Here is a 16,774-nt window from a genome sequence, read left to right on the forward strand (position 1 = left end):
TGATTGTGTGTTGTTCACTGTTTACTGGGTTGCGTAGGAGCAGAAGCACGTATGAGCGAATGAATTTATTGCCCAGTGATTTCTACAGAACAGATATCTTGTCTTCAGCACGCGTCCTGTTGCGTGCTTACGCTCCACGCTAAACTCCACGTGCCGTTAACCAAATACGAAGAGATAATTCATTGTATGGCACGAACGCATATCTTCTTGTCGAGTGAACTTGCTGCTGATATGTGCTGCACCTGTCTCCGTTGCCTGATGTGTGTCGCGGATTGAGACTGGGACTGCTTAGAAGCCACTGGGAACGTGCTTGCACTGTTCGCAAATTTTTTCGTAAGTACTGTGATACGAGTCAGAGTGAACATTTTTAGATAAGACAGCGACGTTGCCGTTTAGGATGCTTTCCAGCGGCCTACTGCGGATAACGTCCAAGGACGTGAAATGCGACTTGGAAATATATGTTGGTTTTCGTTACTGTCTGGACGCGGATGCAAGGACTTTGTGGTTGGTGCGCGATTGGCGTTCACATTTACAGCGCCATTTTCTGTGTCTTCTCGTGTTTGTACTTGTAACAAACTGCCTAAGCGTGTTTTTTGCCTTGAAGTTTACGACCGCTCGCCAATGCCTCGTAAACAAGCGTGGCGCCGCCTCTTCACATTGCCGTACCGAAAATTAGGCGCCTAGAGTCTCATTTCTTCTTTAGGAGGTATGCACTCAAGCCATGGCGGTCGCCATTTTGGCGTCCATGCAGCACGGCGAAAGACTACGCTGCGTGTCTAATCGGCTTATGCTCACCTCCTCCGGCCTGCACCGCTGAAGCTTGGCGCTGAACGCAAAATGACGTAACCTGAATACCTTCCATTGTCTCAAAAGAAAACATTCGACAGAAGTCTGTCTGGTTGGGAAATTTAATGTTAGGAGAAGGTAAGTGACGCCAACCAAGTAAAATACAGGAAAAACACGACGTTTCGGGACCGGCTCGGCCCCTTCTTCACGGTGTGACTACGGGCGAGCGCAGCTTGGCTTTTTAAGCCCCTGTGTGGAGGACCTGCGGGTCAATGGCCGCAGCCCATGGACGTATCCTTTTCCTTGCAGGTCTTGTTGAAGTTTAGATGTGTCCGGAAGACAGCAATACTCTTGGTGATGTTGACGTATCGCTTCACTAGCTGCATGGTCTCGATGCCGAAGTCTTGGCGTATAGACTCAAAAGAAAACATTCGACAGAAGTCTGTCTGGTTGGGAAATTTAATGTTAGGAGAAGGTAAGTGACGCCAACCAAGTAAAATACAGGAAAAACACGACGTTTCGGGACCGGCTCGGCCCCTTCTTCACGGTGTGACTACGGGCGAGCGCAGCTTGGCTTTTTAAGCCCCTGTGTGGAGGACCTGCGGGTCAATGGCCGCAGCCCATGGACGTATCCTTTTCCTTGCAGGTCTTGTTGAAGTTTAGATGTGTCCGGAAGACAGCAATACTCTTGGTGATGTTGACGGCATCGGCATCGAGACCATGCAGCTAGTGAAGCGATACGTCAACATCACCAAGAGTATTGCTGTCTTCCGGACACATCTAAACTTCAACAAGACCTGCAAGGAAAAGGATACGTCCATGGGCTGCGGCCATTGACCCGCAGGTCCTCCACACAGGGGCTTAAAAAGCCAAGCTGCGCTCGCCCGTAGTCACACCGTGAAGAAGGGGCCGAGCCGGTCCCGAAACGTCGTGTTTTTCCTGTATTTTACTTGGTTGGCGTCACTTACCTTCTCCTAACATTAAATTTCCCAACCAGACAGACTTCTGTCGAATGTTTTCTTTTGAGTCTATACGCCAAGACTTCGGCATCGAGACCATGCAGCTAGTGAAGCGATACGTCAACATCACCAAGAGTATTGCTGTCTTCCGGACACATCTAAACTTCAACAAGACCTGCAAGGAAAAGGATACGTCCATGGGCTGCGGCCATTGACCCGCAGGTCCTCCACACAGGGGCTTAAAAAGCCAAGCTGCGCTCGCCCGTAGTCACACCGTGAAGAAGGGGCCGAGCCGGTCCCGAAACGTCGTGTTTTTCCTGTATTTTACTTGGTTGGCGTCACTTACCTTCTCCTAACATTAAATTTCCCAACCAGACAGACTTCTGTCGAATGTTTTCTTTTGAGTCTATACGCCAAGACTTCGGCATCGAGACCATGCAGCTAGTGAAGCGATACGTCAACATCACCAAGAGTATTGCTGTCTTCCGGACACATCTAAACTTCAACAAGACCTGCAAGGAAAAGGATACGTCCATGGGCTGCGGCCATTGACCCGCAGGTCCTCCACACAGGGGCTTAAAAAGCCAAGCTGCGCTCGCCCGTAGTCACACCGTGAAGAAGGGGCCGAGCCGGTCCCGAAACGTCGTGTTTTTCCTGTATTTTACTTGGTTGGCGTCACTTACCTTCTCCTAACCTTCCATTGTGTTTGCGACAACTGCAGCTAGCGAAACGCTTCTGTCGCCTGCGGTTGTCTATGTGTTCGTTCTATCCCAAGGTGGACACGAAACTTCTTCGGTGCCATCTGTGCTTTGTGTCACTACTTTGTTATTCATAAACCGCGACTCCTACATGAAACTGCACGTTGTCCCTGCCAACACTTGTCGTCGCCTAAAATCGTTGTGTCGGGCCTCGACCGCTTCTTGGGCTGCAAAAAAAGCCAGCGAAGAATGTAAATGTGTGACACAGTGTGTATGGAAGACTGCAGGTCACAGTGCTTAGTGAGCTCTGTTCGCTGCCTGAGGCAAATTTCATGCCTAAGTCGTGCCACCCGATGTTTACGTATGGGGACATCTCTGCGATGCACAGCAATCAAGAAAGTAGGTTGAATCTACATGGAACGATGTGCTGAGCACTAATTCTTTTGAGAATTCACAGCCGATTTCCGCAATTGCATGTGAAATTTATCAGCTATATGTAGAGCTTTTGTCCGGTCCATTTTGTTTATCTGCTACTGGCTCGCCATGGGCGAAAAAGCAATGTGAAAAAATACGGCTAATGAACCTCTTTGTTTCTCGATAGGCGTGGAGAGAAAAATAAAAATGTGTACTGTAATACGTGGAAACCTAGTGGGCTGTCATTTTTTGTCTATTGGTTGCTTCATAGTCTCATAAGCTGCAGTAGTGATGCGAAATATGGAAGGTCGTCAGCTAAATGGCTTATAATTCCGAATGTACGTGTCAGTAATAAATTTTCTCGTATAACGAATAAAGTTCTAATTCACATTTATAAAAAAATACTATGAGAAAACAAAAGGCGCGGCAATTTTTTTACTACCGCTGGAGATTATCAAATTGAAGAAATTACTGCGAAAATTATCCGGACGTTATGAAGCACGCGCTCGCCGGGAGCAGTCCCGCAGCACGGGCACTTCGTAGTTACAATGGCCCCCAGGGCAATAGGAGCCATCCTAGCGACTCAAGGCATGGTGCACATCTCAGGTCCGTGGTACTGCTTCAGGCGACTAATGTGAACGATTTCAGGACCTCGACGACGGTAATCAGAGGAGAGTGTCAACGGTTCCACGGCGTAGTTCACGGGGGAACTCGGACAACAAACAAAGGGCCGCGATATTTGGCGAGGAACTTTGGCGACTGGCCAGGAGGGCCAGAAGGCACCCAGAGTCAAACAAGGGAGCCGGCAGGTATGCCGGTAAAGGGTTCACCAGAATCTCGGCGTTCTTTCTGTTCATGTTGATTGTGGCACGTGGGAAATCGGGCTAGTTGGCGGCATTCTTAGGCATACTAGGAGATTTCAGAAGCAGGCGAGCAGTCAGAGGCATTTGTATGGTAGGAGAGAATAGTTTCAAGCAGGCAGGTAGGTTCGCGTCTCTAAAAGAGGAAGAATGGCGAAAACCCAGTGGTGAACTTGACGGCGGTCTTAGAGCCGTATGCGACAAATGGGGTACGAGGTCTCAGTTAAAGTGGTCGAGAGTGGCGTACATAGCATGTCACCGAGCGTCCGATTAAACCTTTCGGTCAGCCCGTTCGTCTGAGTATGGTACGTCGTGCTTGTTCTGTGAACTACGAACTACGCGGCTTTTTGCTAGGAGCGCCTAGACAACATCTGATAAAAACACGCGGCCGCAGTAGCTAAGAAGGTCGCGAGGAACACCGTGGCGAAGAACAAGGTGCCGAAGAATGGAGAAGGCTATACTGTGCCTGTAGCCGCCGAAAGAGCGGACGTCTCCGCATAGCACGTAAGATGATCGACGGCAGCGACAGTCAAGCGGCGACCAGAAATGGAAGGCGGCAGAGGCTCATAAAGGTCGATGCCCACACGATCAAACGGACAGGCAGGACGTGGTAAAGGCTGCGATCAGAGGGTGGTCGGTGTGACAGGGAAGCCGGGTGAGAGCATCGAGCGACGGTGTGGGCTGAACGAGTGGCTTCGACTTCGTCGAAGACTTTTAGAAGTCCAGCCGATGCCACGTATCCAGTGCACTCACCACGAAGCAGAGTCACAGGAGAGGATAGATGATTGCTAATGAGATGGTTGCTGTTCCGGAAGTGAGGACAGCGTAGGGAAGCGGTAGGTTCCTGCTGCGAACGAACAGTTGTGAGGTAGTAAAGAGCACAGGTGTGTCGGGTGGGTCGTCCGGAGAGGCACACGACAGGGAGACTACAACGGACGAGGAAGCAGGAAGTTCAACATCGTGTGAAAGGAGTTTGTCCGGATACTCAGTAGTTTCGGCCGTATAGTCTTCAAGTAGGACAGAGAGTGTGACTTGAGTACGGGCGCAATCGACGACAGCAGTGTTCCGACAGAAAGTCCAACCTAAGAATGACGTCATGCGAGCAGGAGGATAGTACCACGAACTCAGTTGTGTAGGTGATGTGATGGATAACAAGTGCACTGAACGAGTTAACACGTGCAGTGCAAGCGTCGAGAGGCTGGATCTGCGGGGAGTCAGCTGTGCGGAGTAAAATTCCAGAAAATGGCGTCAGAAGTTTCCTGATGCGGCGGCAAAATTTCGCGTCGATAAGTGATACAGCTGCTCCGGTGTCAATCAGGGCACACGTCGCAACACCGTGTACGACCACATCAACGACGTTGGTGGAGGACGTCAGAGGCCTTGTAAAGTTCGCCGAAGGCACAGCTCTTACCTCGGGAACTGTGCTCACTAGTGTTCCGCTTCGTTAGGGCTAACGCGGCGGCGCATCGGGGAGATGGACCGGCGCCGCGCAGAAGGGGAGCGGAGCGGCGTGGCAGACTGGCGGTCAGTTGTGAACGAAGATCGTGGCGGTCTAGGCTTCATGCGGTAGTGCTGCGTGTAAGATCCGTAGCAGATGGCGTCATGACGTCAGTAGGCGGATAGGGCTGATTGCGGCAGTAGCGGGCGACATGTCCAGCAATGCCACAGGCAAAACAAATGGGCCTGTTGTCGCGTGTGCACCATGGGCGACCGTAGGGAAGGGGCGCCAGCGCCATGTGCAGCAACAATGGTGGCGCGGGAGCCCGATACGACCGAACAGGTCGCGGTGCCAAAGGCGGCGGAGCTGCTGTGGCGTCAGAGAAATTACCCGAGGGATGAGGAGCCGGGCGGAACAGGACGGCGGCGTAGGTAAGCGGGGCCGCCACTGCCTGCTGAGGGACGGGTGGCACGGCATCCGCGATCTGCAGGGCATCTGCGACCTGTGCCTGGATGGTCTGCTGAAAGGCCGGAGGAAGTGCTGGTTATAGAGCTGGAGCCCCATGCACGAGCGCGAATTGACGTGCGACTTATTGACCGATGAACCGTTTTAGTCATTTCCGCTTGTGTCGCTGTGACGCCGGCGCGCTCTCTTGTTAAGGTAACTAACCAGGGAAGTCGCATTGCAGGGAAGCAAACCGAAGGGGACTAGTCTCCACAGAGTAGGAGAGGGAAGATCACATTCGGCGGTCTACGGTACGTGGTGGATAAAGGAGTGTCCCTGGCTCGAGCGAAGTCACGGGGCCGGATCGAGCCTTGTAAGGTGCGAACATCCAAACTGAGATGCTGGGCACGAATTTCCTGCAGCCCAACGGGTGGTGCTAAATCGTCTGGCAGGCGCCTGTGTTACATGTGGACCAAATCGGGATGTGGTGATATAAAGGCTGGGCGAGCATTGTTGCTCCCTTGGCGGCGTAGTTCCTCCATTTCGCAGGGATGACGGCAGAATATATGCCGCTCCGCCGCGGGACATGTGCATGAGCACCTAAGCGCCTCGAGGAAGCGCATTGTTAGTGGGGTGCATTTATGCAGTCGGCGTCGGTCCGCTTGCGGAGGTGCAAAGGGGACTGGGATGTCCGGACCGGAGCGAATGACTAATTACTCGCTCGCACACTTGGGCGGCCTCGTTGCCACAGGCACCTAGCTGTGTGTGTCGGTACCTAGATCGTACAGTGGTCAATTCTTGGTTGAGTACAGCTTGTTGCTGAGGCTCTTGGTTCGATCACAGCTCAGGGCGTCTTGCCTAGTCTGGTGAGTGCCTCTCAATAATCTGTGCAGGGAAAATAAGGTATGTGAGCGCTTTGAATGCGAAATAGTGCTACATTTATGGCCTTCATCTCGAGGCGGCTAACGCAGAGCTCGCTTTTAAACGAAGGCTTAGGAGAGTCGAGGTTGGATGTCAGTATAGGCGAGTGTGTCGCAGTTGGTCTCAGAGCACTAAGCTGTGGCCGTCGGCACTGTCTTCTCCAAGGGGACACGAAAGATTAGCACAAGCTTTCGTCAGAACAGCACACCAGAAACAGCCACAGCGACAAAACAGCACAGGGAAAAAACGACACAGCGACAAAACAGCACAGGGAAAAACCAGCACAGCGACAAAACAGCACGGGGTAAAAAGAGCATGCGTCAAAACAGCACGCCGGACAAAACGGCACAGCGGCAACACAGCACAGCGAAATAACAGCACAACGACAGAAGGGCGCAGGAAAAAAACAGCACGACGACGAAACAGCACATCGATGTACGATGGAGCGCTACTGGAGAAGTGACAAGAGCTAGGCAGCATGCATGGTGTCTCTCGCTTGATTTCGCTCTTTGACGTGTCATAGCCCTCTCCCGCTCTTCAGCGGCCATAGCTATCATTCGCGGCGATGGCGACTTCCAAAACATAGTGAGAGAGGCTGCTAATAAAAACACGGAGAACGAAAGGCTGCAGCGATGGCCGACTGCCCCAAGGCACAGAAAAGCCTAGCGCGTGTCTGGTTCGAATTTAGATTGTTGTATTATCATTTCCTTCTCTGTACAGTTCTGCGTAAGAGTTCAGAAATGCGAAAGCTAAATGGCACCAAACAGCTGCCACAAAGACGAAAGAAAGTGTGTAAAGAACAATAGATATCTAATTTTAGTTTCATGCCATAGCATTCGCATATCGAACCGAGCTTCATTTTATTGAAATGATCGCCACTACACGAAATAAATCAATTCGCTGTTTTGATCAGGAAACTCAGAGCGGCTGCAGATAGCCTAAGGTGTGCTTGATTATTGAAGCTCACGGCAGCCTAACATGCAAAATAAACAGAAAATATAAGGACTAACTTAAGTTAGACTCGAACTAGTTAAAATGGAGTTGAAATCTAGCTGTCTTGCGCGCTGCTTTTCTCGCCCACGTGATCAGTGCATATGAGCGCTACGTTATTTGCATTACAACCATGGGGCCCCTATGGCAGCGCAGACAAATTGCATCGATGAATGCAGTACGTTTTTTACGGGACTTAGGGAGTGCAGCTGCGGTTGCCGCGGGTTTCAGGACGCTGGCCGTACAGTGCTCAAGTAGACTACTTTAGAAAGCAATGCACAGGTGATAGCGCAAGCACTGAAGTTACTATCTCAAATGTACATTTTGAATTAAACCAAAATTAAGAGGCAATAAACATCCTGTAAAACGACATTGCCGGCATTTATCCTACCACTCGGCTTCATTTGACTCCCACTTGTGTTTGTTATGTTAGGTGCGTGTTTGTTAGGTGTTTCTTGCGGTTCATGTGCTAAAAGGCCAATTTTGTCGAAAATGGACGTTTTAATAAGACGTGGGTTCGATCCCGGCCGCGGCGGCTGAATTTCGATGAAGGCGAAATTCTAGAGGCCCGTGTGCTGTGCGATGTCAGTGCACGTTAAAGAACCCCAGGTGGTCGAAATTTCCGAAGCCCTTCACTACGGCATCTCTCATAGCCTCAGTCGCTTTGGGACGTTAAACTCCAATAAACTAAACTAAACTAAAATTGCCTTCTAATCGATAAAACTAGGTTTGTTCAAATGTTGCGAAAATTGATGTTTGGAGAGCGTCTTTTTAGTGAAAAAAAAGAGCTTTAATGTAAAATTACACACAACAAAAAAGAACTTTAATGTAAAATTACACTTAACAAATGCCTGCTGATGCATGTATTTTCAGGTCAGCTGTGTACCATGTCTCCAAAAAAGTAACAGCCTGTCAGCCTGAGGTAACTACTGTGCACTATCCTCGTTAAACACCAAACAGGCTGAAAATATTGGCTCGGGCAATCCTGCCATCGTTAAAAGTGAGCATCGAATACCGGGTATTTTCAGCGTATGAAGGCCCTGTAGCTCGCTATAGACGAAATTACTGAAGATTCAATTCCCGACGGCGAGAGTTTTGAACAATAGGAGATTCTTCTACACCCAGAGCCCTCTGTCGGGCGTATTTGCCATAATTCAGCATCATGATTGTCAACCCGCAGAACCGATGATTCTAGAACAACTTCAACGTTATTAATTCCATTCCCAGACAGAAAAAAAAAGTGAATATTTGAGATCGCGAATATTGCCCCACCTGTTCCTTATTGAGTCAGTGAAATGAGCTAATTACAAAACTCACTGCCCTATGTGGTGTGATTTAACGTTCGCGGTTGTGGCTATGATAGTTCTTCCCTCCAATAGGGCTGCGTCGTACTCCGCTGTGCTGTTTTGTCATCGTGCTGTTTTTTTCCCTTGTGCTCTTCTTTCGTCGTGCTTTTTTTTCTTTGTTTTTTTGTCATTGTGCCGTTTTATCCGGCGTGCTGTTTTGACACGTGCTGTTTTTCCCTGTGCTGTTTTGTCACCATGCTGTTTTTTCTCTGCGCTGCGTTGACGCTATGCCGTTTTTTCCCAGTGACGTTTTGCCGCTGCGCTGTTTTACGCATGCTGTTTTTAAGTGTGCTGCTCTTTCATGGGCTATCGGCTTCGTTAGAGGAACACGTGGTCCGGAGACTTTTGTCCCTGACTGTACGTGCAGCGAGTGCAGCCTCCTCCTGTGACGGTTCGTTCCATTGACCGACATTTCTCGGAAGCAGGCTATTGAACCGCGCCATCCTGGCGTCATGCCCCCGTAGAAAGCAGGCCATATTTGAAACTGCCAATGACTTTGTGCGAGGCCTAAGTGGTCCGGTCATTAGAAGCGCACCGAAGCGAAAGGAAAGAGGCAGCGGCCAACTAAGCGGACGAGAGAGAGCTCAGCAGAAGAACGGAGGCTGGGCCACGACTGTACGACCGCGTTCTATGCGTTGCTCGAGATCGGCCCCCGCCAGCGCGCATCCATGACTGCCAGCCTCGGGAGAACGAACAGCCGAAAATTAGGGCAGCACAGCCACAAGGAAGCCCCCAGTATGGCCGCGTCTTCATCCAGCCAGTACACGCCACGCCAACGCAGCCCCAGCAACAACCTGCTCAACATCAGCTGTCCCTTGAGCGACATCGATCCAGGTGATTTAATTCATCATCATCATCAGCCTAACTACACCCACTGCAGGGCAAAGGCCTCTCCCATGTCTCTCGAATTAACCCTGTCCTTCGCCAGTTGCCGCCACTGTATCCCCGCAAACTTCTTAATCTCATCCGCCCATCGAACTTTGCCTCTCTCTTTCTCTTTTGAAGCCGTTGCTATAGGCTGTGTAGATGCAATACAAAGCTTCTTTTTTCTCATGCGATTGAAATACGAATAACGTTTGTTCTCAAGTAATTGAAATAAGATATTTGTAGCTGTACTGTGGCCCGGCTGTCATGCTATAGGAATCACTCGTCATCCACCTCTGTACCATCCAACGTGCAACGGCTCGGGAGCCGGCCGCATTCAGTGAGTACTTAAAAAACGAAAGGAATTGTGAGGACAGGTCTGTTCCTTCAGAGCAAAAGTTCTAAATATGTTGCAAAAGGGTTTGCTGGACAAGCTGGTTCATTTCTCAATTAATAATACATGTCTTCTACATCCACGGATAAGGCCGTAGTGCTATTTGGCAGCCTTGTTTCAAGCACTTCTATGCAGGGTGTCGAACCGGAACTGAACCCGAACCCGAAACCGGAACCGAACCCGAATTTTCGCCCGGAACCGGAACCGAACCGAACCCATAATTTTTTCGCCATCTTGGAACTGAACCCGAACCGGAACGATTCAAAGGAACCGTTCCGAACCGGTTCGGGACCCGGTTGAGCCCCAGTTTTTTTGTATCCCGGCATACGTCTTGTTTTCCGACAAAATGATATCTATGGCATAGATTTACCCACCCGTAGCTGTCTACGCTGGGAAGTGAGATAATTGTACCCAGTATATACGACAGCAAACTTACAGGAGATGTGGTGCCTGGGAAGAAGCCTAATTGACCCTTCTGTAATGTACTACCGCCAATTCTGAACACTTGTAGAGTACGGTCCACTGTTAAATGGAACATGCGATCGCGTGGCCTCCGCTCTTCGCGGAGCGCTGCCGCCGAGAACTTGTGGGAATTGTCGGCACAAGACGCATGCGCAGTAAGCATGACGGCTGGTCACTCCGCGCATGCGCCTGATGCCGCCTATTATCGCCGCATCCAGGCGGCAGGGCTTCCTGAAGCGCCGAGCACACGCGATCGCATGTTCCCTTTAACAATGGACCGTACTGTACGTCAGGTTTATGTGAAATCTTGAGTTAGTATTCCTCCCCTTTTATATATTTGCGTAAATCTTTAATCAAATTGTTAGGACTGCTCTAACTCAATAAAGTACTACTGCCGCCGCGGTGGCTCAGTGGTTATGGTGCTCGGCTGCTGACCCGAAAGACGCGGGTTCGATCCCGGCCGCGGCGGTTGAGTTTCTTTGGAGGAGAAATTCTAGAGGCCCGTGTACTGTGCGATGTCAGTGCACGTTAAAGAACCCCAGGTGGTCGAAATTTCCGGAGTCCTCCACTACGGCGTCTCTCATAGCCTTAGTCGCTTTGGGACGTTAAACCCCATAAACCATAAACCAATCAATAAAGTACTATAGAACCAAACTTTTGCTTGCGTGCTTTCTTCTTTCAAACAATGCGTTAGGCATTGGGGCATATAGAGCACCGCGTGGTGTTCACCAACACATAATAAATAATTTATATTTGAATTTCTTCTTGACCCTGTTTCGGTTTCACCAACATAACGATGGGTGTGACGTGCAGTGGAAATTAGGTAACGTGAGGGGCTATAAAACGGCAATATAACTGCTGATACGTCGTTCGTTGTAATGATAGGTCTTGAAGCCGGCTGATTTAAGTGCTACAGTGAGTCAAAACAACGCATCAGCGTTTGTATTAGTTTTCCCATGCCTCACGTGACCTAATGTTGAACTCACGTAACAGCCATCATTCGGTTGATGAAACCGAAACAGCATGGAAGAATAAATTCTTTTCTAAATTATTTAGCGGCAGTAGCCAAATACCACACGGTGATCCATGCATTCTAATATCTATGGCGTCTTTTGAAAGGAGAAAACACGAAATAAAACGGGGTGTCTATGGGCATTTTAGTATCGATTGAGAATGCCTTCCTTTTCTTTGCGTCATTTCCCACAAATAGACGAAATATTAGGGCGAGGACCCAAGAATGTTGTGATGCTGGTTTTTGAGAAAAGGAAATGGCGCAGTCTGTCTCACTTCTTGATGGACACCTGAACCGCGCCGTAAGAGTGAGAGGAAGGTGGAGATGAAAGAAAAAAGAGAAACAGGCGCAGTAGGGGCGGGCTCCGGAATAATGTCTACCTGCTGCGAATCCTTAAAGGGCAACTGCATAGGTTTTAGGAATCGACGAGATTAAAAGGGTCGATTTCTGAAACTTCTAGGTAAAGTATGTGAAGTCCTTTTGGCCTAGCATTTGAAACGGTGACGTAATCATCAATTAAAATTGCGACGGCCTTCAAGCTTCTCCTCAGCGCACAACGCTAAGCGGGGGGGGGGGGGGGGGGGGGGGGGAGTGCGCATGAAGACGTCATCGAAAGTATCCGTACATTTCCAACGCATAAACGCCTTTGAAAGAAAAAATACCAACGCCACCGAAGTCAAAGCCCGCCGAACGTTGTTTGGCAGCGTCCAACGAGGCACGGCAGGGCGTGGCTGACGGCAGCAGTAATTTGAAATCATACCTTCCGTGACATCACATTGAACTTCGCCGCACTCCACTGTTGCTTTGAGGAGAAGTGCAAAATTTAATCGTCGATTACGTCACTATTTTAAATGGTAGTGCAAAAAACTTAGGATGCTTTACCTACAGTCTATATAGATTTGAATCCTTGAGTATCGCGAAATCGCGTATCGCGAAAAGTGGCGCAGTTGCCCTTTAACGTGCACTGACATCGCGCAGCCCACGGTACCTTTTGCGTTTCGCCTCCAACAAAACGTGGTCGCCGGAGCCGAGTTCGAGACCGGGTACACCGAGCGCCCTAACCACTGAGCAACCGCAGTGGGTAGTGCAACGTTTACTTTTGTGGGCGCTCATTGTCTGAGATAGCAAGTTCTAAATAAAACCCCTCACGATGGGTCTGTAGGGCAATAAAGAAAAAAAATGGCTCAATGGCTGTGGAGCTCGGCTGGTGATTCCAAAAATACAAAAACCAGCGTGACGTCGCAAATCCCCAGCTGGTCTCCGTTAATCTGGAGCCCTCCACTACACCGTCTGTCATGTAGCCCCAATGTCTACTCGACACGTTAAACCCGAGATATTACTACTAGTATTACCAAAAGAAGGATATATAAATTGGTGCAGCTTCTTTTTCTTTTAGAATCCGCATATTTTTGTTTGCACGCGACGGAAATAAGCAACGAAAGGCTGGTTCTTGGCAACGGTGGAGATGTACTAATAAGAAAAAAAGTAAATACCGATTACACAAAAGGACAATGCGGAAATACATGCGCTCGCTGGCATGCGATAGTTATTCCGCCCAGAAAGATGCTACTGCGATGAAATGTAACTACGATGAAGTGATTTCGTTATGCCGATTCGCTGAAATCGTTCTGCTTCTAAGAAAGAATTGCTGCCAGTCGCCAGCGCACGGCTCCATCCGCTGTTCTCGCACTGCTCGATTTTGAATTCTCTGTCTAGAGACTTATATCTGTGGGCGCGGCAGCGGTGCTACGATGCAGACCAACCCTTTTCTCTGCCTTCTACAGGTTTGGATCGGTTTGCTGCTTGTGCCAGCGGGACCAAGAGTGCACACTTCTACACTGGAACTGGAACTTGTGCCGCCTATCTTCGGATCGACAACTGGTGGCCAAAATGATAAAGCCCTGCTTGATATCAGCATTTCGGTGCCATCGGGAGCCACGCTATCAACTTCGGAAACGGAAATAGGATCCTGGTCGACGTCATACTGCCACACTATAAATGCAACCTACATCGGATCATCAACCAGTGGGCGCGGCAGCGGTGCTACGATGCAGACCAACCCTTTTCTCTGCCTTCTACAGGTGAGAAAACGTTATGGAAAAGTTTACCGTAGTGACAATATTTGTCTGTTCCTGCTGCCGTGCCCACGGCCCTTGATCGATCTTGTGTACACGGTTCATGCCTTCTTTCAAACTCTTTTACTTCTTAGCGGGGACGTTGAAACCAATCCGGGCCCAGATGATGTATCAGAACAGCTAAAAGCTATTGCAAAATATATCCAGGAAATAAAGAAAGGTAGAGCGGCGACTAATCAAAAGCTTGATGCAATTGACAAAAAGTTGGAAAGGATTGGTGTGCTTGAGACACAAGTAGCCGAGAGCAGTGAGAAAATAGCTGCACTTGAACACACCGTGTCCTTTCTGGCAAAAAAGGTAGACGAACTCGAAAATAGAAGTCGCAGGTCGAACGTCATCATCTATGGTCTGGATGAACAAGAGGATGAATCCGCTGAAAGTCTCCGTGAGGTTCTGACTAAAAGCATCTTTCAAGATAAACTACAAATTGAAGTCGGAGGTATTGAGCGGATTCATCGCCTTGGGAGAAGAAAAAATGAGGAAGTAACAACCAACAGGCCAGTCATTCTCAAACTCTCGGACTATCGTGATAAGGTGAAGATCTTCAAATGCTGCTCAAAATTAAAGAATACAGGATACTCTATCAGTGATGACTTCTCACGTCCTCTCAGAGAAATTAGAAAGAAACTGTGGGACAAAACAAAGGCAAACCGCGACAGAAAGGAGAAGGTCTTCTTAACGTACGATAAAGTAAGCATCAATGGTCAGCTTTTCAAATGGGATGAGGAACTTAACGACATGGTTGAAATAGAAAAAAGTGAGAAAAAGCAAGTAGAAAAAAACGACAACGTGAGCAATCCATCAAAAAGAACACGAAGCCGCCGATAACCCTGTTAAATATAAACGCACGCAGCCTCCTAAATAAAATCGACCACTTGGAAGCTACCCTTCTCGCCTTGAATCCAGATATTGTGGTGATCACTGAGACTTGGTTGCACTCGGGCGTTCAAGATCATGAAATCGTTCCCCCGGGCTATACCATCATTCGCAAAGACAGGGAATCTAGGGGTGGGGGAGTGGCCTTGATCTTGAAAAATGACCTACCGTTCTCGAAAATGCCTGACATTCCAGGGGTAGAAGCCGTTTGGTGCAAAGTTCACCTAAAATGTAAATCTGTTAAAGTTGGCGCTGTGTACAGGCCGCCAAATGCCGAAACTGTATACCTAGATCTGCTGTTCGATTATATGTATAAATACGCCTATGGCTCTATTATCATACTAGCTGGTGATTTCAACTGCCCACTTGTTAACTGGAATACTTTAAGTTCAGCTGATCAAACAAGCAGTGCTTTGTTTCATATCCTGTTTACTTTGGAGCTTGTGCAAATTGTTAGTGAGCCTACTCGCGTGCAAGGAACGTCCAGTTCAATACTGGACTTGGTGTTTGTTAGTAACCATTTTAACATAGACGACTGTAAAGTGGAAGTCTCAAAAGGTATTTCTGATCATGAAATGGTACTATCTACACTAAACTTGCCGAAATCGGACCGTCTGCGTGGCCCGACAAAATATGTTCGCGCATTCAATAGAGCGAATGATGCGGCTGTCATGACTTATCTCATTCATGAATTCAATGACTTTTATGATCTGTATGTCCATAGTAGTACTACTGTTGACGCTTTTTGGGCACAATTTAAAGAGCATGTGATGCACTGCATCACAACTTTTATCCCTTTGATAAAGAAGGCCACTAGCAAGCACAACCCGTGGATTACTCGAGATATAATTCACATGAAACGAAAAATTAGTAGGTTAAGGCAAAGAAATAGGCAAAGAGCAAGCTTAGAGCTAAAGGTAAACATAAGTAAGCTAACAAAAGAACTAAAGAATAAGGTACTTGAGGCTAAAAAACGATTTTGTGGCACTACACTTAACAACTTCATCAAAAATTCTCCGGAAAAGTTCTGGAGGTATATAAATAGAAAAAATGTGACTACTTCTTCACCTACACACGGAAAACAGCAAGCTGACTCATTTAACAGTTACTTCCAATCCACTTTCACTGCCGACAATAATGTCTTAGGAACATTCGCGTGTCATAGCAATGAGTCAACACAACTTTCAGGCGCTCCAGTCATAAGTGTACATGGGATTCTTTCTTTGTTATTGAACCTTAATGAAAAAAAGAGTTGCGGTCCTGATAAAATTCCGAACTGCTTTCTTAGGCGTTATGCTGAACCTATTAGCCAATACCTCTATCTAATATTTTCCAAGTCACTCGAGGACAGCTGTCTGCCAGCTGAATGGAAGATAGCAAAAGTAGTTCCCATTCACAAATCAGGAGACGTAACGTCCCCGTCTAATTATCGGCCTATATCCCTCACATGTACCTGTTGCAAAATACTTGAGCATATTTTATTAAAATTTCTTAAAGAACACACCGAGACCAAGAACATCATTCATCATAACCAGCATGGCTTCAGAGCAGGCTTGTCCACTGTTACCCAGCTCACAGAAATTTTTCATGACCTCGCGCAGGGAATCAACGACCAAAGCCAAACCGACATAATATTCCTTGATTACTCGAAAGCTTTTGATCGTGTAACGCATACCAAACTGAACTTCAAGTTAAATAAGATACTTGGCGACGGTCCCTTTACGAGGTGGATAGCCAGCTACTTATCGGAACGCCGACAATACGTGCAATACGATGACCATGCCTCTGACATTGTTCCGGTTATTTCTGGTGTGCCGTAGGGCTCTGTGCTTGCACCATTTTTATTTATTCTATACATAAATGACATAACATATCACGTGGATGTAAAGGTGCGTCTCTTTGCTGATGATTGCGTGCTATATCAAAAAATAAACAGTCAAGCAGACCAAGAAAAGTTAAACACAGCTCTAAGCAACGTCGTACAGTGGTGTAATACATGGCAAATGGTGATCAACATGGAAAAGACGGTAGTGATGTCAGTCACAAATAAGAAAACAAAACTTAGCTTCCCATATGGCGCAGGCAACGAAGTTCTTAAAACAGTAACTGAAAAGAAATACCTTGGTGTGATTATTTCTGACGATCTCAGCTCCAAAGCCCAAGTACAAAACATTA

The sequence above is a fragment of the Amblyomma mixtum genome, chromosome 2, assembly GCF_055824585.1.
Source record: "Amblyomma mixtum isolate Tamu chromosome 2, ASM5582458v1, whole genome shotgun sequence".
In the NCBI taxonomy this organism is placed as follows: domain Eukaryota; kingdom Metazoa; phylum Arthropoda; class Arachnida; order Ixodida; family Ixodidae; genus Amblyomma; species Amblyomma mixtum.